The 18,488-nt window shown below is 37.0% G+C and overlaps 1 long non-coding RNA gene across 1 annotated transcript in view; it reads right to left on the reverse strand.

The window, feature by feature from the left end:
* The window catches only part of LOC138859046 (uncharacterized), a 41,105-nt gene extending 23,014 nt beyond the window's left edge, over positions 1–18,091 (reverse strand). The window contains exons 1-2 of the long non-coding RNA XR_011398093.1: positions 17,871–18,091; positions 17,637–17,706 (exon numbers count right to left, since the gene is read on the reverse strand). This is a non-coding gene — a long non-coding RNA (uncharacterized lncRNA). The remainder of the gene's footprint in view (positions 1–17,636; positions 17,707–17,870) is intronic.
* Between the last annotated feature and the right edge of the window lie 397 nt (positions 18,092–18,488).

An 18,488-nucleotide genomic window follows, 5' to 3' on the forward strand; every position in this document is an offset into this window, starting at 1 on the left:
TTACTAAAACTTCCTATTGAAATAAAAATTTACAGTTGACTTTTTGAAAGTATGGGGCAACTTTTATATTTCACATTTTGTAATTTCTGGTAATTCTTGGTGCAAGTAAAATATAGTATGAAAACTTATGGCCCATAATATAAATTACTAAGTTGCCAAATAGGACCGTAATCCATTCACAATTTCGTCGAATAATGTTGAATTGATTTGCAAAAATTTTAAATAAAGACAATATTAAAGATTTACTTAAGTAAATTAATAATATTGTCAAACAAATTTATTTAATACAAATTTATTTCTAACATTGAATGTTAAAGCAATACTAAGATGCCTGGTATTTTATAATATGACTGCTCATCACTTAGCCACAAGGTCTTTGTTGTTTTTCGAAAATAATGTTGTTATATGTTATTACTGATACATATTATATAATTATTTGAACATTATATGAAACGTGGTTGGAAGGAAGTCACAGATGCCGACATAAAGTACGATTCTAAATAAAAGTATTATTGAGAACCTTAGAACACTACTTTGGCCTATTTGTATACATGCATACACATTCGTACGTGCAATATAATGGAAATCAAAATATGAGTTTGTAAACAAAAAATTTTAGCTGCGTTGCTTTAAAATTGTGTACAAATTTGCTAATAGAAATCTTAAATAAACACACTTTAAATTGCATAACGCCATTTCTCATAAATTTTGTGATTCTAAATAAGCGAGGCAAAGAATCCGTGGAAACATATATACTATGTAAGTATATATCGACAGTGTTATGTGGATCTTGCAATAAATTGAGTAATTCCTAATTTTATCCGAGAACACATAATCAATCTCTCCTTTGGTCTCTTTGGTTAATGATAATAATTGGTGATTCAAATAAGATGGAAACCGCTGATAAGCCACAAAAGATTCTTAATTTTGTACGGATTTAGTTTGGAGTTTCTGCTGATAGAATATTTTATTTTCATTTGAATAGCGGTTGACCAGCTTTCTTTGGCAACTGAATCATTGCCAACTCAAATGTTCCGTCATACTTTCATTGTGGCTATGGCAAGACACTAATCGCTTGCTCACTCGTTAAGACAATAGCTAGGTCATGGCGTATACTCATCTATATCTTAGCACGAAGAGAAAGGCAAAACTTTTGTATGCAATAATAGGTATGAATATATAAATTTTTAATATATAATATATGCATTCACATATCAGATACTTGAATATAAACATAAGTGTTGAGTTGAATAATGTTTACATACGTAGACTGTGTTTATGCAGTCTCAATAGCATTAAACGTTTTATCATAGTCTATATTTGAAAAATTTTCCACTATTTCCTCATGCACAAAATAATATATTTGGTTTATTAGTGATTGGTTGGAAAAAGTTCTGATATATAATATTATATTTCATAAATTGTTTTATTCATCTACCTAAACTAATAAACTCGGTCTTATAAACGTTTTTTCTCATCACCTCACATAGGGATATTTCTGATAATGCTGAAATTGCGAGTGTGTAGGTAAATAAAAAATATTGAAGGAAAAAGGTGGTTATTATATTAACTATTTAGCTGTTGCTGGCAGCTACACTGCTTTCAAATGGTGAAAAAAGATTTGGAGATATTGTTACAAAAGATATACACTCAAAATAAAATTTGAGACGGACTAGCCCATGTAAACTGCATAAGCAAACTGAATCGATAAATTGATTAGATTGGTGCAACGAATTTGCTTTTTGTGTTTGCAATGGAATTACAGCTTCGCAACCATTGAAAATTGTTCGGAGGTGTTTTGATGAGTCTACTTAATCACGAACACAAGAAATTGAGTGGCACAAAGCATTCAGTTGAGATCGTGGAGTCATCGAAAACTTGCCTTATTCGAGTTTTCCATCCACATCTGTGAATGACGATAACTTCGAATAATATACAGAAATAGTACGTGAAAATCATAGTGTTGGTATCACAGAGATAGCAGAGAATCTCAACATCTCTCATGAATCGACTCAACACATTTCGGAAAAGGTTTTTAATATGAAGCGGGTGAATGCTAGAATCGTACCAAAATACCGGAATATTTTTGAAATAAAAAAAACTGACTACCCTACATTCATTAAACTCATCATTACTGATGACGAGGCATAGCTTTATAAGTGTGACGGCGAAACCGTTTAACAATCCAGCGTATGGCGCTCCTAAAATAAGCCGTATTGACTCGACCAGTGTCCAATTGTGATGTCGGCTTCTATAAAGCTTTTCTGCATATTCTCGGATGCAAAATTTAGTGTCTGTAACGCGTTTATTTATTGAGTGCTTTCACTTTTCGTAATTTTAAACATAACCGTTATATGGGATGGACGTGTTTATAATCCGATTTCACAAATTTTTGGACTTTCCAAAGGGTGTGTAGTAAATAATTGTCGTGATTCTTGGTTTTGGTTATTTTAGCTGAAGTGGTTTGGGAGATATGAATATTAGACCTATTAGAAATCACGACCAGGCCCACCTTTCAAAATTTTTGAAACCACAGATCCCATTTTCTAATGCGCTCTGTATTAACAAATAACAGTCTTGCATCTTATTGTGAAGCTTAGTGACGGTGCTTTAATTGCATTCAGTGGGCGTGGTAACGGTCCGATTCCGCTCATCTGCAATACCCCCTTTGGGTGCAAAGAAATGCGTGCACCAAGTTTCATCAAGGCATATATATTTTTACTCAAGTTATCGCTTGCACAGACGTGACAAGTGAACAAAACTATTATACTCTCAAGGAACATGTTGCAAGAGTATAAAAATACTAACAATATGAGCAAATTTCAGCCTACTGTAAACTCTTAACTCCGGAAGGCACATATATCATTTTATGACCTGCTTTAGTGGTCGACAAACTAATTAGTCGTTGGTAGTCGTCTATGCAATCAAGCAATACGAGGTGTGGCTATTAAATAACGAGACTGCTTACAAAAAATGGTTTAATTAAAAAAATTATTATACAATCAAACTTTCCCCCTCAATATACTCCCCTACCCTCGCCACACACCGCTCCATTATTTTTTTCCACTGCTTAAAGCAGTGTTCGAAGTCGTTTTTTGTTAGGCCTTTCAGAAGCTCCGCCGTTTTCCTTTTCATCTCTTCCATCGACTCGAATCGGCTTCCCTTTAGTGCGGACTTGATTTTCGGAAACAGGTAGAAGTCACAGGGTGCTAGATCAGGGTAGTAAGGAGGGTTTTTCAGCACTGGAGTACACCTAGCGGCCAGATAACGCTTAACAGAAAGTGCGTTGTACGCAGGTACGTTGTCCTGGTGCAGAATTCACGACTTGTTTTTCCACAACGTCGGCCGTTTCTTACAAACTCGTTCGCGCTGTGTTGCCAGAACTCTCAAATAGTATTGTTGGTTCACCGTCTGACCCTCTGGAACCCATTCAGTTATCACAATAGGAACAAAAAAATTTATTTTAAACCGCTACAGAAAAAAAACTACTTTACCGCCAAACATGTGTTCTCATACTGAAATAGTTGACCCTTCCAGCTGTACAACGGTGCATTAGGTTCCAGCCTACCCTGTCCTGAAGGCCGTCGGCGCGCGCAGTCTCGTTATTTAATAGCCACACCTCGTATTGCAATGGCTATTTATGTTTGTATTTATATTATTGTTTTCGTTGTGGTTAAGCTTCGGTGAGCAAATCAGTTAATAAATTACTTAACGTTACTAAATTTAAATTAAAAAAAACAAATTATTTAACAACAGTCAACGTATGGGCAATATTTTTTTGTCAACCGACGAAACCGTCAGTGCATTTCGAATATGGGTGAAACATTTTTGGATAATTAAAAGCAATTTTACCGTGGGCTTGTAAGAATTAGATTTATAAAGCTAATATGTACATCAAACTGGATACAAACTTTAGAAAGGTTGAAATGGGTGCGTAAGATTACATCTATACAAAATCAGTATACGGTAACCAGTTGAAGTAGTTTTTATTGTATTTCATGAACTTCTTATGTAAACCTGAACATAGAAATATGAGAAGAATGTTATGTGCCGAATATGGTTTAAATATCGGCTAAGCAGATCCCAATATATGGGGTTTTCCCCTAAAAGTGCAACTCCTACTGTCTAATTTTGAACGCAATTCTTATAATAAAGTCATCTTATACCATCCCAGAGATAAAATTTATTGTCTCTGGCGTGTTTAGTCTTTTATTTACTAGTTATTGCAGATCGAAGGAGTTTTGACATTCAACAAATAAATTAACTCAGATCACTTGATTTAACTCAGATCATTTAATTTGATTATACACTCATTAACATGAACATGAAGGCTTTGGTGTCGGGCTGCGCTCAGGCCACCAAGGGCTACAGCTTGGCGAACTGTAGACGACCTAAGATCTTAGGTCATCTGTGAATATCCAATAAGCAGCCCTTGACTAAGAGCGACAGGAGAGGAGGGTCCGGCTTAGGAGAACAAAAACGTCCTACGAATCTCCGGTGACGAGGCGAATAGATGCCGCCTTGGTATCCACAGCATCCACAGCCTCTAAGGGGCTGCCTCGAGGGAATACCTACCCATGAGAGGGAGGAGACAGAGCGACGCGGGACCCCACATCAAAAAACACAAAAATCCTTAACTGTATGCATTTGACAACCGCACGGAAAGAACTCGCGCCCACCAGGATCGAGACCAGTAAGATCCTGCTTAAGGTATACTAGAAAAACTGATAGGACAAAAATTGCTTTCGGGCTGGTGAGAGTGATATTCTATTACTTGAGTAAGCAAGGGTGACACCTTGCTGAAATGGCTGGTAGGCTAATATCTAAGTCGTCTTCAAGTACGTTCAAAGCACGTTAACATTAAATTGGTCGTACAGGTTCACTACAGGAACTTCTGATTAGCGTCTGGCTGGCTCTGAGCACAATCTCTCATGAAAACTTGTGTCAAACCTCGCGTGACCTACTGCAAGTGTAGACAACCACGGGCCTTTTGGCAGGGCGACTGTACAACGTGCGGCGATTGCGGCTTGAAGCGGAGACCCAATTGAACATGAACACTCATAATCAAAACAACAAAAACGACAATAGCGAAGGGAAATCACAACAAGAGGAACAGAACAACAGAGGCGATGAATACAACAATACTTTTCGTAGAAGAAACAAGGTTCTGCGATCGCCACTGTCACAACTAACAACAGTGACACAAAAGAGCGCGAATATCCGCCAAGAAAACCTGGTACCGACCGCGTCTACAATGACGATTTCATCAGCAATCTTGGAAAGACCAACGACGGAACACAACACTCCAACATCGGTAAAAATAACTTATACCGCACAAAAGTCCTCGAGACAGGAGTTCGTGCACAAAATGCGACTGGCAGAAGAAGAGTCCCACGAAAAGTGCAGAGCCATCGTTCAAAAAATGAAGCAGGCAATGGCTAAACAGAAGAACGTCAGTCTCGACGTAAAACACGGAGTAGCTCAGCTGGAAGAGCTTTTCGATGTCATTAAAAGGTACCGAAGGAACTGGATGATGTCAGCGAAGAAACCGCAGCCTATAGTTGAAAGGGCCAGGTGGCAAGCCCGACTTTCTTCGTTTCTTCAAAGAGTACATTAAAAGAGAGCGCATCAGTAGCCGACCTTAAACCAAAGGCCACAGTGGAGATTAGAGACCTCGATTCTCTAACGACACAGGAAGAAGTGATCGAAGCAATATAGAGCGCTCTTAGAGAACCAGTGACTGGCCCGAAAATAAACATATTTCCACCTAACAGTAGAGAGCAGGTCAGAGCATACATTACATTGGCAAGTGCTAAAGCAGATACATTGCTAAGGCAGAGGATAGATCAGCTGTAGACTACGACTAAAGGAGACTATTAAAAGATGTTTTCGTTGCTTCGGACTAGGACACCTGGCCTGGGATTGCAAAGGACCAGACAGAATAGGGCAAGGTATATGTATAAAATGCGCCCAACCGGAGCAGAGGTTTAAAGAGTGGAACAAGCTTCCAACCTGCTGCATACGCACAGTGGCCAAAACTTAGCCGAACGGATCACCTACTAGGCTCAAATTAATATTTAAAGACTTCGTAGACAAATGAAATTTCTCCAAGCCAACGTGCACAGAAGTAAAACTGCGGACGCACTACTGACTCAAATGACAACGGAGCGTTGTAGGACGAACGTTGTCATTATAAGCGAGCAGTACAAAAAGAAACAGATTGGAATATGGATAGAAGACGGCAGTGGCACTGTCGCGACCTGGCTTCCTCCCAATAGCAAGATAGCCACTCCAGGTAGAGGAATCGCGAACGGCTTCGTCTGGACCAAATGCGATCTCTGCACCATAATAAGCTGCTACTTAACCCCTAGCGACAATATTCAGGACTTCCAAGCCAAATTAGACAGCATAGAAGACACAGCCCGAGATATTGGAGGAGACTTTATAATAGCAGGAGATTTTAACTCAAAAGCTATTGATTGGGGAATGCGAAATACTGACTCCAGAGGTAAACGTATACTTGACATGGCCACCAGGCTCGGCGTTATGATACTCAACACGGGAGCAGCAACAACATTTAGACCAGGCTGCGAAGAAAAAGTTTGTCAACTACTTGGGGGTAAGAATAGATTATAGGCTTACCTACTGAGCACAAATTCAACACGCTGCGGAAAAAGCGTCCATAATAACTAGTCAATTGAGCAGGCTGATGTCTAATATCGGAGGACCGACACAGGAAAAACGGAAACTTTTGTTGCCGACGACACTAAATGTCTTGCTCTACGGAGCAGAGTTATGGGCAGACACATTGAGGAAAAATAATCGACGCAAATCCCTCAAAAAAGTGTATTGCACAGCTGCTCTAAGGGTAGCATCGGCATATCGTACAGTCTCGGGCGAAGCTGTATATGTAATAAGCGGAAACACACCCATCGACTCATTAGAAGTTGAAGATGGCAAGCTCGCTGGGGGCAAGGACGCCATGGCAGATGGACGGCCAGGCTAATCCGAAACATAAAAGAAATATGATGGGGTGGATTTTTACACTACTCAGATGCTATCCGGGCATGGATACTTTAGGAAGTATCTGTATAAAATGGGAAAAGTCGAAGAGCCGTCCTGTATATACAACGACGCGATCGAGGGCGACGCTGAACACGCATTTTTCAAATCCACACGCTGGCAAACGCAGTGAAATAGGCTCCACACTTTGGTCGGCCCTCTGAATGCGGATAACATCATACCTGTCATGCTTGAAAACGAGGAAAACTGGAAGAACGTGAAAAATTATACAGAAAACGTACTACGGATTAACGGAGAGTTGTTTAGTGACCTGCAAGTGGCACATACCATTGCTGTGACGACACAATGACGTTGCGGAAGACATTTTTCTCAACCTCCCCCGAAAAACCAAAAAATTATTTTGGTGTGGCTGCTTTTGTTTGAAGCTAATTTTACAGACACTTTATATTGTTTTACGCTGAGTTGGTTATATTAAGTTCACCACGAAGTTTGTAACATCCAGAAGCAAACGTCGGAGACCACATTATACGTATGGTATACAAGCTATAATGCAGATCTTATCTTTTAGTATTCTACTGCATTGGAGCTTTAATAATCCTGGTTCTAAAACAACACCAGAGCTTAGTCTTTAAAAAGTATTAAGTTGTAAGGTTGGTTAAGAAGGAAGGCGCGAGAGCGCCAGACCACAGGTGGTTGCACTTAGGCCATCATTAGGCTGGCAACTCAGTGGATTTGGTAAAATTCACCCCTGCTGCCCAATCTCTCTAAAGTTAATTAAACATACAATCCTCTGTCTAATTCGCCTGAAGGCTGGGCATTCGCAAATATAATGTTCCAGCGTCTTATCATCCTCCCTGCATGCTCTGCAATAAGCCGAATCCACTTTTCCAATTTTGTGAGGGTAGGTGCCCTATGATGATCCCTATATTATTATTAAGTTTCCTTTTGCCTATAAGTAGAAGCTTTTTAGTGAGTCCACCATCAACCCTACCCTAAAGAAACTTTGTGGCATACTGTCCTTTGATTCGTCGGTGAATATGTAGATTTTACTTTTGTTGATCGACAGACAGAACCACTATTCCATTCTTCTCTACTGGGGAATGAAAACGTTGTATTTAATTCCTCATGGATCTCCTTTTCTTACATTCTTTCTTCGCATACCCAATTTAGCTTGAGTTCATTAATAAGGTCGAGGATGTTACCATGCCCGTAGTGATGGCGAGTCTGGCTCCAATGGCTAAAATTATGAGCCGGTTGGCCGTAAGCATTGCACCATACTTCACTTGAATATATATTAGTCAGACATCGAGGATATCCTCCAAAATTGATGTAGTTTTTATTGTGCTCGTAATCCCCAGCAAGCAGGTCCAGGGTACTAATGCAGCACTTTTTCGATAATGCCATCCACCACACCACCGCATCGTATGTTAGTATGGGATGGATGACAATTGTGTAGAGCTAATAGACCATGTGGGGTCGTAAACCCCACTTTAGGGTAATGGCTCCTCTACAGGAGTTCCATTTTTGAAGGGCTTCGGAAGCCCTGCCCACAATGTGTTGCCCCTAGCTCAGTTTTTTATCTAGAATAACTCCGAGATATTTGACAGAGCTCGAGAGCGCAATAGTTCTACCTCTTAAAGAGGTAAGATTGAATTGTCTAATTGTTGTACTTCTTGTGAAAAGACAGATTTCTGTTATCTCTGGATTGACAATTAGGACCTATGACCATGACCCTACGCCCAGTTGGCGGTGATGAGAAGGGTAATTTCTATGAGCCAGGATAGGCGATTAGGATTCATCTCTGAACAAAGGACAGTTGAAGTTCTCTATGTCGAGTAGAAGTATTAACTCATTGGTTAAGGTGACCCAAAACAAGGGATATAAGACGCCTTCTTGCGGGGTTAAGAAATATTTACTATCCAAATATATTTGGACGACAGGGTCAAATTGGAGCTGACGCCTTCGAGTATTCACTCGCTTAAGTTTATAAACTAAGTATTATATTTTAATTATATTTTAGGTGTATGGTGACATCACCATTAGTGCTATTAGTCGACTATGCATTACTGATAACTCACGTCTATCATACCATTTTGCAGTACTAATCAAATGGGTGTGTTTATATCCATTATGAATGGAACATGCATATGGTGAGCAAATATCATTAAGTGTGACAACAACTATAGTCAATTAAATAATATATTCTAGTTTATCCCTTCAAGTGACATCTCTAAGTGTGTAAAGTACCTTAGGAGCTGTTAGTGTGGATAAGTATAAAGTGTCACACAAATTTACAAAACAAATGGTAACAGCGGATACACAAATTTCAGGCGACAAGACAGTCCGTATATGTATGTATAGTAGTGGTTAGAGGTGCACGCTAATTCAGCCTCAAAAACAGTAAAGAATCTAATTATACAAGTATGTTAAAATATTGTATATGGGTACAAAAAAAAAAATTCATATAGCCACATCTGCTAAAATGGAATAAACCGCAAAATGACTTATGAATCCCTAGTTCGGTATATTATTTTCCCTTTTATTACGTAATAATCATAGTCATGATAAGCTTAGTAACAACGCAAACAGACTTATTGATATTATATGCCACAGCAGGAATTGTGATAGTCAACGTATTATTAATACAGAAATTAAATAAATTTTCAAGCACACTTGGACATCACTCAATGATAATAGAGCCTGAATAACACAAAGAAAGTAATTTTACTCTATAGCAATTAGTATTCAATTGGCGATTGTAATTTGAGATATTTCACAGAACCATTTTTTTCGGTTATCAAACCAAATCTGTGCATTTCATAGTATTATGTATAATTCACAGACAATGGAATAAACATATTTTAAGAACATATATACAAGTATTACAATATACCTATTACTAAACTGAGTACTCATTAAGGGCGAAAATGATTCAATGACTTGAATGATGACAATGACAACCAGTAGTTGTGTTTTTTCGTGAGCTCCTGCCTGTACGGCCTAAGCTGAGGGTGCTCAATAGCACAGCGGATCAATAAAATGCGTTGATCAGCGTCCCAAACAATGCAAGCTTTTTGCAAGCATTGATTGGTTCCAATTGGTAAGGTGGAAGAGACACCACCTTGGTCGGATTCGAGGCCGATCTAAAACCTCTGCAATGACCGGCTGCCATGGTCACAATACGACTCCACATTGAACTGAATTTTTCAGTTCTTCCCGCATTTAGGTTTAAAACAACGTCACCACGAATCTTTCCAAAAGGCTAAACCCAATGAGCAGATTGGACCGAGATCCAAGGGCTTTCTGCTTCCCGTGCTACCAGATTAAAATCTCCGGTCAGACCTTGTAGCCGTAGTTACTTCCACTTAGGGTCCCGCCTCCTAACAGGTTTAATGTGCATATCTCAAATCGGGTGGCCACTCCGCCCACTCCCCATATAACGCTACTGTTAAAAAATACTAAAAGCGCGATAAATCAAGTACTAAACACGCCAGAGATAGTAAATATTATCTCTGGGATGGTATGAGATGACTTTATAAGAACCGCGTTCAAAATTAGACAGTGAGCACCGCCCACATTTAGGTGAAACCCACATCTAGGGATATGCTTAACTGATTTAGATTTTGGTACATAACATTCTCCTCATATTGCGATATTATAGTGCGAAAATGGGCAAAATCGAATTAAAAACCGCCTATTTCCCATATAACACCATTTTTAATTCCACGATATAACAATGATTGTATCGGGGTAAAACTTTGCGTGAATAATACGCTTAGTGTGAGCCACCTTGTGACCAAAAATTGTCTAAACCGAATCAAAACTGTTCGACCCCTAGGTACTGAATATGTGGACCCCAGTGCGTATAGTTGACTTTTTACCGAAAATATCAGTCAACGTGTAAGATATATAATTGAAATTTATATAATAAAATAAATGAATGAAACTCTTGATAATAGTATGTTTTTGTGTCAAAAATGAGTTGAATCGGTTCAATACTTCCTTTAATATAAAATTTTGCCAACACCTCAAGTCATTTCCCGGGCTTTGGTCCTTGCAAGTTGCGAGAGATAAAATGTTCGGTTACTCCCGAACTTAGAACTTCCTTACTTGTTTAAACTATATTTATTTTTCACTTTTTAGTTTAACTTTTTAGTGTGCGGAAGGACGTTTTTTAGCATTTTTAACCATATTTATTATTTAGCCACTCGTGGTTTCTTCACTTTCTTTAATGGTGCGCTGGAGTAAATAAAATCCTTCACTTGTTACAAAATACATATTTCTAACAAACAGTGGATTCCGATCGTTCAGTTTGTATTGCAGTAATATGCTATAGTGATCCGATCTGAACAATTTCTTCAGATATTGTACCATTTCCTTAGACAATATTCCAAGCTAAGTTTCGTGAAGGTATCTCTTGTCAAATGAAAAAGCTTTTCATACAAGCACTTGATTCCGATCGTATATACAGACAAACGGACATGGCTAATGGCACAAACAGTCACCGACGCAAAACCGTAGACCGAATCAGCTAATACGATCTATCTTATGAGAGCGCAATGTGAAGGAACAGTCACCACCGCTTCTACCGTTCGCTTCAGCAGACCGCACGGTAGGATATCCGCGAAATTTGGATTTTTTCCGTAGAAACGAGTGCACTGAATATCTTGCAACGCAGGGCAACCAATCTCTATATATTTGAAATATTCTTAAAATAACTCAACATCACAGCCGAATACACTTATTTATAAATAGGCAAACTTTTTTTATACTCTCGCAACCTGTTGTTACAGAGTATAATAGTTTTGTTGCATATCACCTATACCACTGAAGCTATAATAACAAAATTCACCGATAACAAATGTTTTTGGCACCTCTATCGACAGTGTGAAAATGGGTGAAATCGGGTGACAAGCCCGCCCACTCCCCATATAAAGGTACTGTTAAAAAATACTAAAAGCGCGATTAAACAAGCACTAGAGACATTAAAATTTATCACGGAGATGGTATAACATGACTTTATAGGAACCGCGTTCAAAATTATATCTTGGGACCTGCTTAACCGATTTAAACCAAATTCGGTGCAAAACGTTCTTTTCATATTTCTATGTTATAGTGCAAAAATGGGCGAAATCGGACTACAGCCACGCCTATTTCCCATATAACACCATTTTCAATTCCAGCTGATTCTTTCAGTTTCCACTATGCATATCAAGCAACAATGATTATATCGGGGTAAAACTTTGCGTTTAAAGTATGCCACCTTTTGACCAAAAATTGTCTAAATAGAACCCAAACTGTTCAAGCCCCTAAGTACTAAATATGCAGACCCCAGTGTCTATAATTGACCTTCTACGGAAAAAATCAGTCAATCCACAATGAAATCTCAAACGAGTATACCATTTGACTTTGCGAGAGTATAAAATAATCGGTTACATCCGAACTTAGCCCTTCCTTACTTGTTAAAAGTACCTTTATATGGGGAGTGACCCCGCCCACTTCACCCATTTTCATACTGTCTATTGAGGTGCTAAAAATTCCATGAATTTTGTTATTATAGCTTTAGCGGTTTAGGTGACTTGCACATTAAACCTATTATGGGCGGGACCACGCCCAATTTTTAAAAATTTTATCTGCCGATGCCCCTTTTTAATGTGATCCTGTATACCAAATAACAGTATTGTATCTTATTGTGGAGCGTTTCTGGTGATGATAAATTAGTTATGCCAATTTATTTGTTTTTGATTAATGGCGTTTTGTGGGCGTGGCAGTGGTCCGATTACGCCCATCTTCAATACCAATCGTCCTACGGTACCAAGAAACATGTGTACCAAGTTTCATAAAGATATCTCTATTTTTACTCAAGTTAGAGCTTGCACGGACGGACAGACGGACGGCCAGACAGTCACCCGGATTTCAACTCTGCTATTCATCCTGATCATTAATATGTATACAATATAACCCTATATCTAACTCGATTAGTTTTAGGTGATACAAACAAGCGTTAGGTGAAAAAACTATTATACTCTGTAGCAACATGTTGCGAGAGCATAAAAACATTCAAGCCCCCTATCACGCTGCTATCCGCCGTAGCTTAACCACTTCACCGACTAGATGTGTTCTCCCTAAAGCAGGATTACCATCACTAGAGAATAGATTGTTTGAAACTAATGCAAAAGTAATTCCAAAAGTCTACACGACTCCGAACCTACGTTAAATAAATGTTTCACAGATGCAATCAAATCAAAGTGCATTTATAAAGTTCCATCCACAATTCGTCGCTGTGCATCACTGCATAAACAACTAAGCCTACAGTTGCCTACAACACAAATCCCGCTATGGCTACTACAAGACAAGTCTTTAAAATTGAATCTTCATATACATAAAACAAAAAAAAACGTTAACTTCGGTTGCGCCGAAGCTATAATACCTTTCACAAATACAATGCCCCTAACAAGAACTTGATTCCGAACGTTCAATTTTTATGGCAGCTATATCATATAGTGATCTGATCTGACTAACTTCTGTGGAGAATAATTTGTTGCCTTAAGCTCGTGCCATACATTTTCCATACAAGCACTTGATTCCGATTGTTCAGTTTGTATGGCAGCTAAATGCTATAGTCATCCGATCTATACAATTTCTTGAGATATTAGATTAATGCTTTAAATAATAATACATGCCAAATTTCGTGAAGATACCTCGTCAAATGAAAGAGTTTTCCATACAAGCACTTGATTCCGATTGTTCAGTTTGTATGGCAGCTAAATGCTATAGTGGTCCGATATCGGCCGTTCCGACAAATGAGCAGCTTTTTTGTTAGAAAAGGATAGGTGCGAAATTTCAGATCGATAGCATAAAAACTGCGGAACTAGTTTGTATATATACAGACAGACGAACAGACGGACAGACAGAGAGACGCACATGGCTAAATCAACTCAGCTCATCATGCTGATCTTTATGTATATATTTTAAAAGGTCTAGACGTTTCCTTCTTGGTGTTAAAAACATCGTGGCAAACTTAATGTACCCTGTTCAAGATATAAAAATATTATATTATATTATTATATAATTTAAAATAGTGTTACATAGGAAGTAGAAGTGGTTGCAGGTTTTCGTTTAATGGCGTTTTGTGAGCGTGGCAGTAGTCCGATAATGAACATCTATGAACTGCTCTTTTCTATTTTGCCGAGGAGCCCGTGTATCAAGTTTCTTTACGATAGCTCCATTTTTACTAAATTACAGCTTGCACATTAGGTCAACAAAACTATTATACTCTGTAGCAACATGTTGCAAGAGTGTAATTAGAGATATATCGGATATAGTTTAAGTTACGAAAATGATATGAACTAAATATAAGAGTGTAATACAAATAAACAAGGGCCGAGTGGCAAACACATTAACATAGTGTGTACACAAGTGTACTTGGAAAATTGAGTTGTGGGCATTCGGTCAATAGAAAAGCTCCTGCAGAGCTTAGTGACTGGGCACACTAAGATACATCAAGTAAGAAAAACAAAATCAAGTAAGGAAGTTCTAAGTTCGGGTGTAACCGAACATTTTATACTCTCGCAGCTTGCAAGAATCAAAGCCCGGGAAATGACTTCACGTGTTGGCAAAATTTTATTGTATATTAAAGGAAGTATTGATCCGATTCACCAATTTTTGACACAAAGCCATACTATTATCAAGAGTTTCATTTATTTATGTTATTATATGAATTTCAATTATATATCTTACACGTTGACTGACTTTTCGGTAAAAAGTCAACTATACGCACTGGGGTCCACATATTCAGTACTTATTGGCTTGAACAGTTTTGGTTCGACTTTTTTAGTCAAAAGGTTTAGCAGATCGCAAGATATGGGTTTTCACCTAAATATGGGCGGTGCCACGCCCATTGTCTAATTTTGAACGCGGCTCCTTTAAAGTCAGCTCATGCGATCCCTGTGTTAAAATTGAATGTCTCTGGCGCGTTTCGTGCTTGATTTATCGCGCTTTTAGTACTTTTTAACAATACCGTTATATTAGGAGTGGGCGGGGTTGTCACCCGATTTCACCCATTTTCACGCTGCCGATAGTGGTGCTAAAAACATTTGTTTTCAGTGAATTTTTTCACTATAGCTTTAGCGGTGTAGGTGATATGCACATTAAACCTATTAGGGGGCGGAACCACGCCCACTTTTAAAAAATATTTTAAACTGCAGATGTCCCTCCCTAATGTAATCCTGTATACCAAATAAGAGTCTTGTATCTTATTGTGGAGCTTAGTTATGGCAATTTATTTCTTTTAGATTAACGCGCATCTGAAACACCAATCGTCTTACCGGTACCAAGAAACAGGTATATCAAGTTTCATAAAGATATCTCAATTTTTACTCAAGTTAGAGCTTGCAAGGACGGACGGACGGACGACGGCCAGACAGTCACCCGTTTCAACTCGTCTCTTCATCCTGATCATTTATATAACTCGATTAATTTAACTCGATTAATTTTAGGTGATACAAACAACCGTTAGGTGAACAAAACTATTTTACTCTGTAGCAACAGGTTGCGAGAGTATAGAAATTAAAAATATATTGAAATATTTGTATCGAAACCTCATCAAACAGAACTGTTGTCTATATGTAGAAATATTATTTTAAACGGTAGTTTTTGAAAAGCAAATTAACCATAGGAAAGATGAATATTTGATTTCAAATTTCTCCAAAATTTCGAAAAATGCTTTTGAAACTTATTTTTCTATTTATATCAAGTGCGTTGCCTTCGTGTAACCACAGGCATACCACAATCGATTAGCAAATACGTTAAATTATGTTTATTCATTTATTTTGAATGCATGCGTAAATATTTTCCAAACCCGCTGAATTTTCAGTTTTAGTGTTTATTATTAAATGTTTTTTAATAGAGCTTTAGGAAATATACACTTCTGGTTTTGGAAATCTCTCATTATTTATTTATATATATAAATTGCAAGAAAATTGCTAAAAGCAGCACAAATTACGATTAATGTCATTACGAAATATTTTTGATTTTGTTAGTGGCAACTTTCTAAGAGGCCTAGTTAGAATTTTGAAAAAATTCACTTTTTCTTCAAATATATATGTGCATAAACAAATATATTTTCTAAAACTTTGAAATTGTTTAGGTAATATTTTCGGAGATATGAGCGCCTTTGTTATCGCGTTACCAACTTTAAGGGTAACACCTAGTCACATTTCAAAATAATATATTATATTACATATTAAAATCAATACTTAAAATATTTTTTGAGTTACTGTATTATTTTTGTTTGTTGAGTTTTTACTTAGTATTCATATTACTGAATACTCTCTTTGAGTTGCTTTCACCAACGATTTAAACTTATTCATTCGGGTATATTAGTTTGCATATACAAGGTGCGTTCCAAAGTAAACAGGACTTTAAAAAAAAAGACAGAACAAATGGTTTATCGGCAAAATCAATTAATTTTATTCAAAATAGTCTCCTTCTGCTTTAATACAGCTTTTTGCTTTTTGTTAAAATATGATTTTTGGTCAAATAATCGGACACAAGCGTCGATCGATGAGACGGCGCATTATCGTGCAACAAACGCCTACTTCCATCTTCGCGATATTCGGGCCGAATGCGACGAATACGTGCTACCAAACGCTTCAAAACTCCAAGGTAGAATACCGCATTAACGTTTTGGTCGGGTGGAACAAATTCTTTGTGGACAATACCCTTGGAATCATAAAAACTCAATCATCATCAGCATTGTCTTCACTTTTGACTTCTCCAGGCGCGATTTTTTGGGTTTCGGCTCATTTCTCATTTATGTCCTCACGACCACTTTGAAAACGTTGAAACCACTCGTGCACTCTGCTACGGGATGGGCAATCATCGCCATAAACTTGTTTCATCAACTTCACTTCCAATACATGAAATGTCATGAAATTTTAATTGGAAGTCGATAAAGGATAGCAGATTCTAACGCACTAGTCGACATATACATAGATGGCGCCACTAGAGTTTACTTTAATACTTTTTTACTGTTTACTTTGGAACGCACCTTGTATGTATTGTACATTTCTTTTGTAAGATACATATGTGGTAAAACTGTTCAGTATTTAACGCACATAACATATAACGTATGAACATTTTAAATATGAGTAAAACAAACTTTTAATTATTTTTAATTCGCTCAGTTTTTAATTTGCCAAAGAACGTAGATTTATATATTCTTATATTATTTTATGTGTATAAATCTACATTCTCTGGTATTGGTATGTGCGAAAATTATTAAACACGTCAGAAGGCAAAACTTTAACAAACAACAATTGAAGTCGCGATAAAAAACATTCCGCATACGTTATGAAAATTGTGTAAGAAAGGGGTTAAGAATAAAATTTGTTCGCTTTATTTACTGGCTGATTGCTACTTGACGACAACAAGAAGTTCAACTTTCCTCCTTGCTGTTGTGCATAAATTTTGAATTCGCTAATTGTAAATATAAGCAGTTTTCACATGCTAACATCTCGAATTTATTTCTTATTTTTTAATCAAAAAAAAATTTTTTTGGCTCAAAATAATACAACAGCACTCTATGATATTTATATAGCAAGAAAACTTACCGACTGTTGAATATTTGACTTAAGCTTCTGAGAGTTTCACTGCATAGCGCTTCACCTTGTCAATCGTAAGCTGAAATGAAGATGTTAATTCTTAGACTTTTCTATGTGGTAAATGTTGAGTATTTTATCACTTTTGCCTTTTGATTTTAGTAAAAGAAAACCAATTTTATTCTTTATGTAGGTACTGAGATAGTTTTAATTTTTTAAATTTTAAGATTAGAATTATTCACTTACTCACTGGTCAACTGCTTGGTTAGTTGGTTGCGAGTTGTTTTTATGTTTGCATAAAAATGTTTAGCATTTTTTTAATATGCATTCAAATTACTTAAAATTTATATATTTTTTATTGTTTTTTGTTTTGTATATATCTTTATATATAGATTATAATAGTTTTATTAATTATTCATTTAAATCTTTTCCTAATTTGTGTTTAATATATACACTTTGTGCTAAATACAAACACTTCTGCTTGAAAAGTAACAGCGCCATCAGTTTATAAACAACAACTAACTTCTTCAGCATTAGTAATTTAATTTTCCAGCGTCAATAGACAAATTTATTTGCCACAAAAAATATACAAACTTACTTTCCCCAAATAACTTTTCGGTTCAATTTAGGGGTTATTTATTTTCGCTTTTTTCAAATCATTGTTCTTTAAAGATGATTTAATTACTCTATCAATTCTTTCCGTTCACGAGTGTGCAAAAATATTCTATTATTTTTAACACATGCGTTTAATAGTTATGGTATTTTTCATGGTAGAAACACAAACTCTTTCTTTTGCTTAATACAATGTTTACGTCTACGTCTACGTCTATTAGCGGATAGCTTTTTCACTAACCACCTTCTTTA

Source organism: Bactrocera oleae, chromosome 2, assembly GCF_042242935.1.
Source record: "Bactrocera oleae isolate idBacOlea1 chromosome 2, idBacOlea1, whole genome shotgun sequence".
Classification (NCBI taxonomy): Eukaryota; Metazoa; Arthropoda; class Insecta; order Diptera; family Tephritidae; genus Bactrocera; species Bactrocera oleae.